Raw genomic sequence first — 12,439 nt, 5'->3', positions numbered from 1 at the left:
CAATAAAATTTTATAAAAGTCAGAGTGGTTGTTAATAATTCAAAATCAATTTGATACGAAATATGAATTTAAAGCAAACTTCAGTACCAAAATAAAGAGAAAAAAATTCAGAAAAATATATATTTGAGTTAAGTGATTTGAGTTAAGAACATTAATTATTTCATTTTATTGTATTTAATATTCGTTCATTTCGCGACAAATAGCAGACAATATTTTAATTGAAATAACTGCCTTTTACTGCAATATATAGTACGTACAACCACGACTCTACTCGACTTTATTGCATTATATTATTCAATACACCTTTCAATGCAAATTTATTGTAAATGGAAAAACTGAAAAGAAAATCGCGAGTGGACTTTGCTTTTCAGGAAAAGAATTTGAAAATTTATAAAAGTAATTTAATTAGCTTATTAAGCTTCAAACAAAAGATCGCGATCAAAAATTAAAAGTAAACAACTCGAACAACAATTATCCACTACTTTTGTTTAAATAAAGTAATATTAAAATTTAATAAGCTATCTCGAATGAACAAATATTCCTTGAAATAATTTATCACCAATCATCACAAAATAAAATGAACTTTCATTTTAAATAAAACTTTGAATAAAGTTCTATTTAAAACTTTATCGTATCTAATAATATCCTGAAAACATTAAATTCACATATTATTTAACAGTATTTCCAATAACCGAATGCTCAAAATTTTCAAAATTAAAAAATGGGGGCATGGCAGTGGGAGGATACAGGGGAAGCTGAAAAGAAAAGTTTGACTGCCCATAAGAGCAATCCCTAAGCAAACCCTATAAAACAAACCGAAATCACACGCAACACTAATTTCAAAATTGCAAACATTCTGAACTATGACAAAACATCGGCTGGCAACGAAGGGTTTCACGCCCCCTAGTCTTACGCCAGACGCTACATACCACCCACCCCGCCTGGACGTCGTAACGCCAGGACAGGATGCACCCCTTCGCTAAGTGCGCTACCCGCCCGTCCAACACGTTGCATCCAACGGTGTCAGATTGACGGACGCTCATAGTATAGACAAAAGGACTGCAGTTTAGAATATGGTAACATATTTTCATATGTTCCGTATTCTAAAACTGCGCCTGCAAAGGCCTAGTAATGCATGGGCTTATCTCCCATGAGATGGTGTTCACGGTCTCAGGCCGCGGAATCCTTAAAAGGACTCCCACCGAATGTGAGTCATAGTTACTTCCACTAATTTATTAACAATCGCGAATTCATTCGCAACACTAATTTCATTAATTATATAATATGTACAAAAGCGTACGCGTGAAGGCTGCTCCATTATGCGCAACACTAAGCTGAAAAAAAGAAAAAAAGAGAAAACGCGAACTGTAACGCAACACTACTCAAATCTACCGAATTTTGTAAGACGCAACACTAATCTAAAAAAGGGGTACAGCCAATCCAAGGCTGTACCACGGCAGCTGGTCCATAGCTGCCTTATGGACCATGGCAACTCCACTGGATCGTTTTTGGGCATTTCTAATGCAAAACGCGAATATTCATTAGCGCAACACTAATTAGCAGGGAACTTTATAAACTAATGCAAAGCAGTCGCGTATTTATAAGTCGCAACACTGGGAAACAATCGCGCTAATGTCATTCGCAACGCTATCTTTAACAGACATGCAATTAAAATGCAGAAAAGGGGGATTCTCAAACCGTGATTTTTTACTCGCAACACTAATTTCATTAATTATATAATATGTACAAAAGTGTACGCGTGAAGGCTGCTCCATTATGCGCAACACTAAGCTGAAAAAAAGAAAAAAGAGAAAACGCGAACTGTAACGCAACACTACTCAAATTTACCGAATTTTGTAAGACGCAACACTAATCTAAAAAAGGGGTACAGCCAATCCAAGGCTGTATCATGGCAGCTGGTCCATAGCTGCCTTATGGACCATGGCAACTCCACTGGATCGTTTTTGGGCATTTCATCATATATCGCAACTCTAATGCAAAACGCGAATATTCATTACCGCAACACTAATTAGCAGGGAACTCTATAAACTAATGCAAAGCAATCGCGTATTTATAAGTCGCAACACTGGGAAACAATCGCGCTAATGTCATTCGCAACGCTATCTTTAACAGACATGCAATTAAAATGCAAAAAAGGGGGATTCTCAAACCGTGAGTCTTTTATTCGCAACGCTAAAACAATCAATAATAAAAAGCAAAATTCTAAAAAATCTTAAAACAATCAATAATAAAAAGCAAAATTCTAAAAAATCTTAAAGCAATCAACATTGAAAAGTTAAATTCTATTTTGAAGCAATGCAAAAAGGAAACGCGATATTTAAAGTTCGCAACACTAAATTGAACCGTGATCGATATTCATTCGCAACACTAAATTGAAAACGCGATTTGCCCAAAATCATGGGGGTCACGGGCCCCCTCTTGTCCTGAAATTACAAAACTACAACTACAAGCGAGCACAGTGACAAAGTAGTAACGATAATGATTTCCCATCCTTTTTTGCAAAAGGATGCAAAATCATTAGTAGTTCCCCTCTTGAAAGACAGTTTGTCGGGGCGCTTCGGCATGTAGCCTCTTCTTTCTTCGGGCGGTCCACCCACCTGAAACTTATATCTAAAGCTCGAGACTTGCAAATTCGCAAAACAAAAGAAAAAAAAATCAACAAAAATGAAAAATCGCGAAACTCTAATTGACACGTGGACGAAAAAGGACTTTATATAAGTCGTTGTTCGTGCACACGTGCCGTGCTCGAGCAGAACTTGTGCGTTTCGTGCCATCGCGATCGCGTATGACGACTTATGAAGTCGCCAAAAATTTGAAAAATTGTACAGATAGAATCGAAGGCGAACGGCATACTCCGTTCCTATCGATAGTATCGTCAATTCTTCAAATATATTCCAGGTACAGGTTGATCACGCGAAATCGTGCCTACCCGACCAAGAGACTGTGACAACCTGTCCCGGCCCTACCTACTTACAATTTATCACACACACCAGAAGGTATACTACCTACCTACCTAACGCTATATTTAAAAAAGGCAAAATCACATTTTCACAAAAATTCATTCCACGACCCCCATACACTCCACCCGGGCGCAAGAGCCTAAACTAGGGAGAACGTCCCGGGACGCCTCCGACACCCGAGTTTCATCTCACATCACACTCTACGGTACGTACCATTTTTCACTGAAATCGTCTGGCAAGGCTAGCAATCATTGCGTATAATGATAATTACAAAATTTAATTAACTACTTTGATATAGAATATTTCATAATAATGGTAATAATCATGGTAATAGTAATGGCAATATAGTAATAGTAATGGTAATAATATCAATTGATTTGTACATTCATTGTGCATCTTGTTGAATAAAATATTATTTCAAATTAAAAGTTAAATGAAAAAGTTATTAAACCGACGCAATCCCACAGCCTAAAAACACACACACCATATGTGGAAATTACGTCGTGCACGATATACTAACACAATGCCAGCCGCTTATTAATTATTATTCTTATGAACTAGGTCATCGTGCCCATTGCCTCTACCCATCCAAGTAGCACCTGGGCACGTGAATGGGCTTTGGCAATAAACACGGAAAGGGTTAAACCTGAAAATCCTGATCTACAAACATGATTAGTACATAAACATCTAACGGAGTAATATTTCACTATTTTAATATAATAAAAGTGACTCGACTTTGTAAATTAGATTGTTATAAATTTAAGAACAAATACGGAAAAGTAAAATTGAGCAACTATGACACAAACATGGTGCACTGCTAATACCAGCTGGCAACGAAGGGTCTCACGCCCCCTAGTCTTACGCCAGACGCTACATACCACCCACCCCGCCTGGACGTCGTAACGCCAGGACAGGATGCACCCCTTCGCTAAGTGCGCTACCCGCCCGTCCAACACGTTGCATCCAACGGTGTCAGATTGACGGACGCTCATAGTATAGACAAAAGGACTGCAGTTTAGAATATGGTAACATATTTTCATATGTTCCGTATTCTAAAACTGCGCCTGCAAAGGCCTAGTAATGCATGGGCTTATCTCCCATGAGATGGTGTTCACGGTCTTATGCCGCGGAATCCTTGTAACTACTTCGATTAATTAAATAAAACATTGGATTGAGTTTAAAAACCAAAAGGATTCCCACCGAATACTAGTCAGTGCATTGTCATATTTACTCTCGCGCAAAATTCTAATAAAAAAGAATTTAATGTCTCTAATTAAGAATTCTTTGTAGTGAAAAAAGAATTTATTGTGAAAATTAATCAAACATCCTCGGGCGATTCCCTCCTCAGAGTAACTTTTCAAGAATACGCAAAATGTGTTGAAATAGGTCACTCTGACTTGGAAATCTATCCGTCACGAATTGTCTTCTTGCACATAAATTGTTCATTTTTTAATGAACGTGTAAATAAGTTAAACTACTCGGAAAAAATTCTCAAATTATATTTGAATTTATAATGTACAAAATGTAATTAAATCAACGTAATAGCATCATTAATATGTATATCCAGTATACATATTACATAATACTATCAATATTATATTGCTTTGAACCTTCGCAATAACTAAGTCAGATAGTATTTGACTTTTCTAATTTTACAGACAAACTAAATAAAATTGATTCGGTATTAAAATATTTCATATTCCACATTTAAGAACATTTAAGAGCATTCATTTATTTCATAAATATCTAGTGGAATATGTGAAATTGAAATGATATTAAAACGCGGTGTACAAGAAGACCTAGCCTGAACTAAATGAAATGAAACAATAAAAATGTTACTACTCATGGGTATAATCATACCCATGGTCACTGTGCTTGCTAACCACGTATACAACTGGTAACCCGTGTCGATTCGGACCATTCGTCCTACGACATGATTGGGCACCAGAGGAACCATAAAACATGCGACTCACCGTTCGCAGATATACTCTTCTTCCGACAGGTAAGTGGCTGCCTTGTAGGAGAAGAACAATTCATCTGCAATAAAAAAAGAAGAATTACGGTTAATTTTGCAAATTATCAATTTTTATTCTAATAAAATTATATATGAAATTGAATTTTATAAAATATTAGCAATAGCAATTAAGAAAAACTCTCAATTATCAAGTATTGAAATTGTAAATTATTCTATTTTAATAAAAAGCAATTAAGTTACGTACCAAGAGGGAAGTCGTGAAGAAAGCCATCATCAGGATATCCAGGAACTCAGCAAACTCAAAAAATTCATCTGTAACATAACAAAAAAGAATTACGATTAATTTTGAAAATTATCAATTCTTATTGTAATAAAATTATATATAAATTTGGATTTTATCAAATATTAACAATGAAAAATAACTCTCAACTATCAAGTGTTGGAATTGTAAATTATTCTACTTGAATTAAAATTAATTAAATAAAGTAATAAGATACTTACACTCTTTCCTTATGGAGCAACGCCCAAGACTCCTCTTCAGTGGTGCACTGACTCTAATACCGGATATATCGAACAATTAAACAAAAAAAATTAAAAATAAAGATAAAGATATAAAGTACTAGTAACGCGACCGTGAATAATTTCCGGCGAACAATTGAAGTGACTCTACTTTCGCGATGAAAAGAGAAAAATCAGAGCCGCGATGCTCTAGAAAATATTTTATAATACGCAGGAAACACTGACTCTACTTTCGCGTGATTCCTAGTTGTACAAACGCAACTCTATTCAGGGCCAGTTCACCCTTGAAAAAATCAAAACATTGGAACTATGTTCGTACGAACACTGACTCTACCGACCGCATTGCGCGCGGCCACAACAATTCCTGGAAGAAAAGATTAGTGAGGTGGTTGGGGATGGGTGGATATATACAAAACAAAACAAACATACTTCTTATTGAATGTTCGTTCAGGAAATACTGTTATTACGTGTGAATGAAAATATCTGTGTTCGTGAAATATTTTCAACGAACACGAATATTAATCAAGTTGAATATTGATCCTAGATTATATTGTAATAATGAAATGTTTTAAATAATTGTTGATAATTATTTCAATGAATATTATATGGATAGAAAATCATAGTTAAATAAATATAATAGACTATTTTATTAAAGTAGTGGATTTCTATTGTTAAAATTGTAAGCACACTAAAAATTGTTGAGAATTCTGTTACGTCGTGATTCATAAATTGTCTAAATTCTTTTCTATAAACAAAGTTCAATAATTAATCATGCTTAAACAGCATGTGATTTAAAAACGTGATTCTATTTTAATTTAAACTTGCATCGAAAGCTGGATATTATAATATAATTATTACGATTTAACAAAAATAGATTGTTTAAAATAATTTATAATTGCAGAAGAGAAGCAATCATTTGCAGTAAAATACGAATTATTTCAATTTTGTTCTAATTTAAAACAAATCTATTAAAATACTACACGAAATTATCTAATAAAATGAAATATTAATGATACTTTTTGTATTAATTGATAAAAACAAAATTCTAATTTTTTCTTCCTCGACTTTGGTACCAATTAATTATTAAAAATGCTTACACTTAACAACGACTCAAAAAAAGCAATAATAAATGTTAATAATTGATTATAATAAATTAAAATGTTACCAATTATATTATATACCCTTTACAAAATTATATTTCGAACCAATATCAACCAATATCATGGCGTCGAATCCCATGGCGCCTTTTCAAATAAATATCTGTAACAAATAAAAAATAAAAATTTATGCAAATTAAATTTAATCAACAAATGAACAAACGATCGAAGTCGATAATTTATGCAAATTATTTAAATAAGTAGACTATGCGTACTTTTGTAATGCTTATACGGGAGCACGATCTCGACACGTCTTATCTCTTCGACGCTCGAGAGAGCAATGGCGAGACCTTCCTTTCCATCGTAGACCGGTCGGCACTTCGACAACACTCGGCAATGTTCGGTATATTCTGCTATCGGCCGATACCTAAGCAAGTGCACGAACACGTCTAAACAGGAACAATGAATCGTTCATACAATAAATATCAGCGAAAAAATCGAATACTGTACTGTGTTTAGCAACACCCGTCTTGTATTATATTTTATATTATTGTAATTATGTAATAAATAAAGGGGAATATTGCCTTAATAATACTTTCCTATGGCGTGATTTTGATAAGAAATATTTAAGAACATATTATTTCAGATATAAATTTTGACACTTATTTGCAATGTATGCATAAGCAAAATGTTAATATGTACAAAAATTATAATCAATCGATTCGTAGAAAACGAACGAACTGCCCCCTACAGAAAAAACGAGGAACTAAATTTCTGGCCTGTTTTACCTTCTTGACGTTTTTCGCGAATGAACAATCAACGAAATCGTAGTTCTCAAATTACTTCTTCCTGGAGACTTATACATCATCCCTTGGGTGCTCGTTTTATTCTATCCGACCCAAAGAATGGTAGTCTTTTGGACAAACTATTGACAGAAATGTTTATATTACGAATAAATTGATGCAGGTGAGTTCGATCCGCCATTTTCTTGACGGTCGGTACACATAAGTTTCAATATTTTATAATTTTTTGACGATTTGGATAATATAAGGACCAGACTACCATTCTTTAGGGCTTCCTGGACATGTCCTTCAAATTTTTTTGCATTCTGTTTAGAAATGACGAGGTAATTCGAAAACTCGCGTCTAGGGATTTTTCTAGAAACTGTCGGTAAAGTTTTCGACACTCGCATATTTTCCCTAGTCCTAATTCAACAGCCAGAGATTGAATACTTTCTTGCTAATTTTTACTACCCACTTTTCAACATTGACAATGAGATCAACTATAATAAAATAAAAATATTTTCCTTCTTCTTTTTCAATGAAACAATAAAACTACCCTTAAACTGAATAAAAATTCCTTGCCCAGAGAAGCTGAAGAAAATGTAAAATATTCCTTTGAAGGGAACAAGAAGAAATAATACTTCCTTGATACAGCCGGAAGTCGGTGGAATTTCAAAGCCAGAGATTAAATAGATCAAATGAAGAAATTCCTCGAATGCTAATCCTTACCTCGTTCGCGTTTCAGAAGCTGCAACAAACAGAGAAGTTAATTACCTCGAATCTGGTTAACAATGAACGGGGTACGCGACAGATTGAAAGGAGCGAGCAAAAACAAAGAAAGTTTATTGCCAAGCTTAGTATTGAAGCGGGGTGCTGGTGAGATTCAGGGGGAGTAAGAACATTAGGCGAAAAGGGGGCGGGGGGGAGAACCGGGTACAAGAGCATCGTCTCATCGTTGTTCCCCGTCATACGGGAACATTTTGCTCGAACCAAAAGAACGTAAAGAGGGAGGGGGTTCTTTGAACGTCCCGAGGAAGGGGACGGGAACAGATCCGGGTATTTCAGACACTATTCAATCGAAATCACTTGGTAAAATTGCTTGCAATTTCTTTGATACGCAACTTACTAAACTGACGCTTGATACACGCAGGTTCCCTCTTCAGATTCCAGCAAAAGTAAAAGAAGAAAATTCTTCTTCATAATTGAGCAAAGCAGTCAGTCGTTGTATTCCTGAAAAATAAATAAGATTTATAACTAATTTAATGGCAATAGATCCACTGATATATTTCCTTAAATGTAATTAGGTAATTTTGAGGGTGCAAAAAAAATATTTGTTACCTTTGGAGACCTTATATCAATAGAAGCATTTGGGCCAAAACTTGCTAAATCGACAATAATTATTTTACTACCTATAAATATAAATGAAAGCTATGTTTACATGAAAGACAACATTTTTATAGTAAAGTTAGGGTAACTGGTCCATGCCAGACGAGTCTCCTAGTTACGCCACTGAGTGTAACCAAAACTACCCCCTCCTTTCTACCCCAGTTCAATTCAATTACCCCGGGTGATTATTTAAAAACCGTCCAACAGAGGTCTATCAGCGAGAAAACAGTGGCTCGTTTCTTCGCCAAGAGATTTCCAGCTAGATCCTCTATTGTGGAAAAAGAAAGGAAAAAAAAGGGAATAAGGCACACCGGTGGTGGCGTCGCGCTCGGATTTTCAGAAGGGGTTCTGTCGACCGCTCGGCCCCCGGCCTTTCAGCGCAAGAAGAGGGGGATCGCCACGGGCGTACTACGCGGGGCTAACACAACGTACCTCGCGGAACGTAACGGCGTACTAACGTAAGAAAATCGATATGCATGATTCACGCACCCGAGAGAGACGCGTGTCACAGGGAACCGGCCGATCGGTCGGGACAAGGACAGAATTAGATAGGGGGGGGTTTAGGTGTGGATAGACGTCGACAGAGAGTTGGGACGTGAAGGGGGAGCAATGAGAAGAGGGGAAGAGAGAACGGAGAGCCACTCTTCTCCCTTCGTTCTCCCTTTGGCTGGAACCAAGGGGACGGACGAGCTGTATGCGCGATGAGCGGGCACACACGTAATTCTATACAAGCGCACGAGGAGGGGTATTCTTACAATGCTACCCCCTCGGACACTCGATCAGTCGTGGCCGAAGTCCCATGCCGTTGGAAACCTTCTGTGCTACTCGTCCGTCTTTTCTTCCCTTCCATTTCCATACGTCTTTCACCTTTCCGCGCGTACTTTCCGTCGTCCTGATTGATCCTTCAGGGTGAGACCTAAATATTCATGGTCCAAGGTCAGTGATAGGAGTCGTGAACCGTATACAAGGGAAGCTACTGAACTTTTTTCAAAATTACACCTTTACCCGCCGCGACCCTCGGCGTCGACTCGTCGCGGTCCTAGTGCGCGATCGCCGTTGATTATTCCTCCACTTCCGGGATCCATCGACGATCCCCCGTGTGCGTGTTCTCGTGGTATCGGTGCTGGTGACCGGAATACGATTCCTTAAGGAGATTCTTTTTTTTTAACTGGAAAGGACTTGTTTGCCGCGCCACATCCTTGGTATTGGGTCACCGAGCAATGCCGATGGATCTGGAATTCTTTGAACGATTGTAAGTTTTATCTTAATTTTCAATTGTAAATTAACATAAAAGGTATCAGAGGTAATTTGCAAAGAAAAAAAGAATTTACATAGAATTTGCAGCAGCATCGTTTGTCGAGGGTGGCTTGGGGATTTCGATGCGAGGCTAGCGGCACGAGGCGTCCTGACGCGCTTCAAATTAAACCATTCCTCCGTTGAATCAACCTGAAATTATTTATTTTATAAATAATATTTACGCCAAGCCTGATGGTTCAAGTAATTTATAAAAAGAAGAAACGTAAATACAGATTTCATTTAGCACCTGGTAATTAGCGGTCAACGGAGGTGTTTGAGTGAATTAAAAAGAAACATATGAGAACGACTGGTTAGTTTGATTTTTCTCGATTAATTCGCACCAACGAGACGCAAGCGTAACGCAAGAGAATAAAACGAGAAAACGATGCCGGGTTGCGGTCAGCTGGGTCTGGTTCCGAAACAAGATACGCCTGGGACTTAAAATAAACAAACAGTAATGCCGTGAACCGATAGAAAAGCTAGAACACGATCTCCTAGTCTGCAAAGAATAGCCGGAATCGATCACGAGATCCTCAAGGAGATCCTTGCAGTTCTTCGCATGAAAATCCTCACTTCAGATCTTCATGGAAACATTCTTCATCTAGAAAAATAATAATTCTACATGTTACTTGCATTTCAACAATTTTAATATTTGAAAATTACAAACCTTGGAAAGAATACTTTTTCCAACATAATATTTTCAATAAATCAAGAATAATTCTTCAGTATTAATCTTGAAAGTACAAGTGAAATCTTCTGTATTAGATAAATAATATATATATTTAAAGAATGCTTTTTCCAAAATAATATTTTCAATAAACCAAGAATAATTCTTCAGTATTAATCTTGAAAGTACAAGTGAAATCTTCTGTGTAAAATAATATACATTTTAAACGACCCTCTTAGTCTTTCTAGAGTTAAAGGATGTGTCCAATTATAGAGACACCTGTGTAGCCAAGGAAATAACTTGAACGTGCATCTGTCCGTGGTCTAGTGGCCTATTTACAGCTGCGTTTCACTCCCCAGGGGCTGATTAATTTGGAATTACTCGAAAATCAGTCGGCCAGGCACCCTCAGCTCGAGTCCTGGAAAAAGAAAGCTTTAAGTTATCATGGAATTACTTTGAACATCTGTGAATTACTCGATGATTCATTTCAATTTTTACATTATTAGAAAAGGTGTTTTTATTATTACCAGATAGAGTAAAAAATATTCCACTAAGAAATTGCAGAGTTGTATTAATATACTTCTGACAAATCTTGATGAACTTTACCAATGATTGGTAGACTGGTAAATTAATTAAAATACTTTGTAGAAGGATTAAGCGTGTCGACGAAGGAAATTCAACGAAACGTCGTGTATTTCAGTGGACTAAGGCGTATCAGTATCGTTTAAAGGGGCTGGAAAACATGATACGCGGCCGGATTAGCTTACTTCGCCTCTAAAGAGACACGCAGACCACTGGTTTATCCTAGTTCTACGTGTCGCGAAGGTCGTCGCACTTCGAAGAGTGCTCGCACTCTTGTTTCCCTGCGAAAAAAGAAAAAAAAAAGGAAATATGTTAAAAAAGTGGATCGAGTTTCTACGATTTCGCACCGCGAAAAGTCTACTTGAGTTCCAGGGACAAGTTTCCTCTAATTGCAAGCGAATTCTACACCTATGAAAAGAGCCTGCAGTGTTCTCTTCGAGGGTGCAGAAAATTTTCTTGGATAGATTACTTCCTCTGGTATCCTGTGTCTTTCTTAACAATTTCATAATAGAAAATTGAATAAAGAAATGAAATGGTGTCACCTTCTTGATTAATTAACAATGGAAGTTTCATTGCAATGAAACCGTAGAAGTGGAGGAGATCCTGAAAGGAAATTTAAATATAAGAAAAAATGATCGTTGCTGGCTTACTTTTGTTTATTGAGCTTAGGGAGAGTCAGCTGAGAAGCAAAGAACACCCCCGTGACTCAGCTAGAGCAACGAGGGTGGTCAGTACACGGTGTTCATCCACCGGTGAAAGTGACGAGGAGGGAGTGCTTCAATGGCAACGTCACTATTTCAAGACTAGTGACCAATACTTACGCCCCTGACGATATAGAACATTCTTACATGGTTTAATGCTTCAGAAAAAGCATACTGATGCTATAAATATTAAATGTTACAACCATGCGACAGAAATAGCTGTAATTTGTGCAGTATCAAAGCTTATATATTTATTGTGCTTCCTCCTTAAAAAAAAAAAAACCAGAATGAATTTCATTTAAAATATCCTGTAAACAGAATTCTGTTTATTTACTTATTGAAAAAACTTTCCCTTTAAGAACCATCAGGAGGTGATTAATAATCCATAACATTAAATTATTACATAACACTGATTAATTGAGATACCAGTGAAAATGACTTAACGCTCTTCAA

Source organism: Osmia bicornis, chromosome 16, assembly GCF_907164935.1.
Source record: "Osmia bicornis bicornis chromosome 16, iOsmBic2.1, whole genome shotgun sequence".
Taxonomy (NCBI): domain Eukaryota; kingdom Metazoa; phylum Arthropoda; class Insecta; order Hymenoptera; family Megachilidae; genus Osmia; species Osmia bicornis.
Note: the sequence above shows the minus strand (reverse complement) of the source record.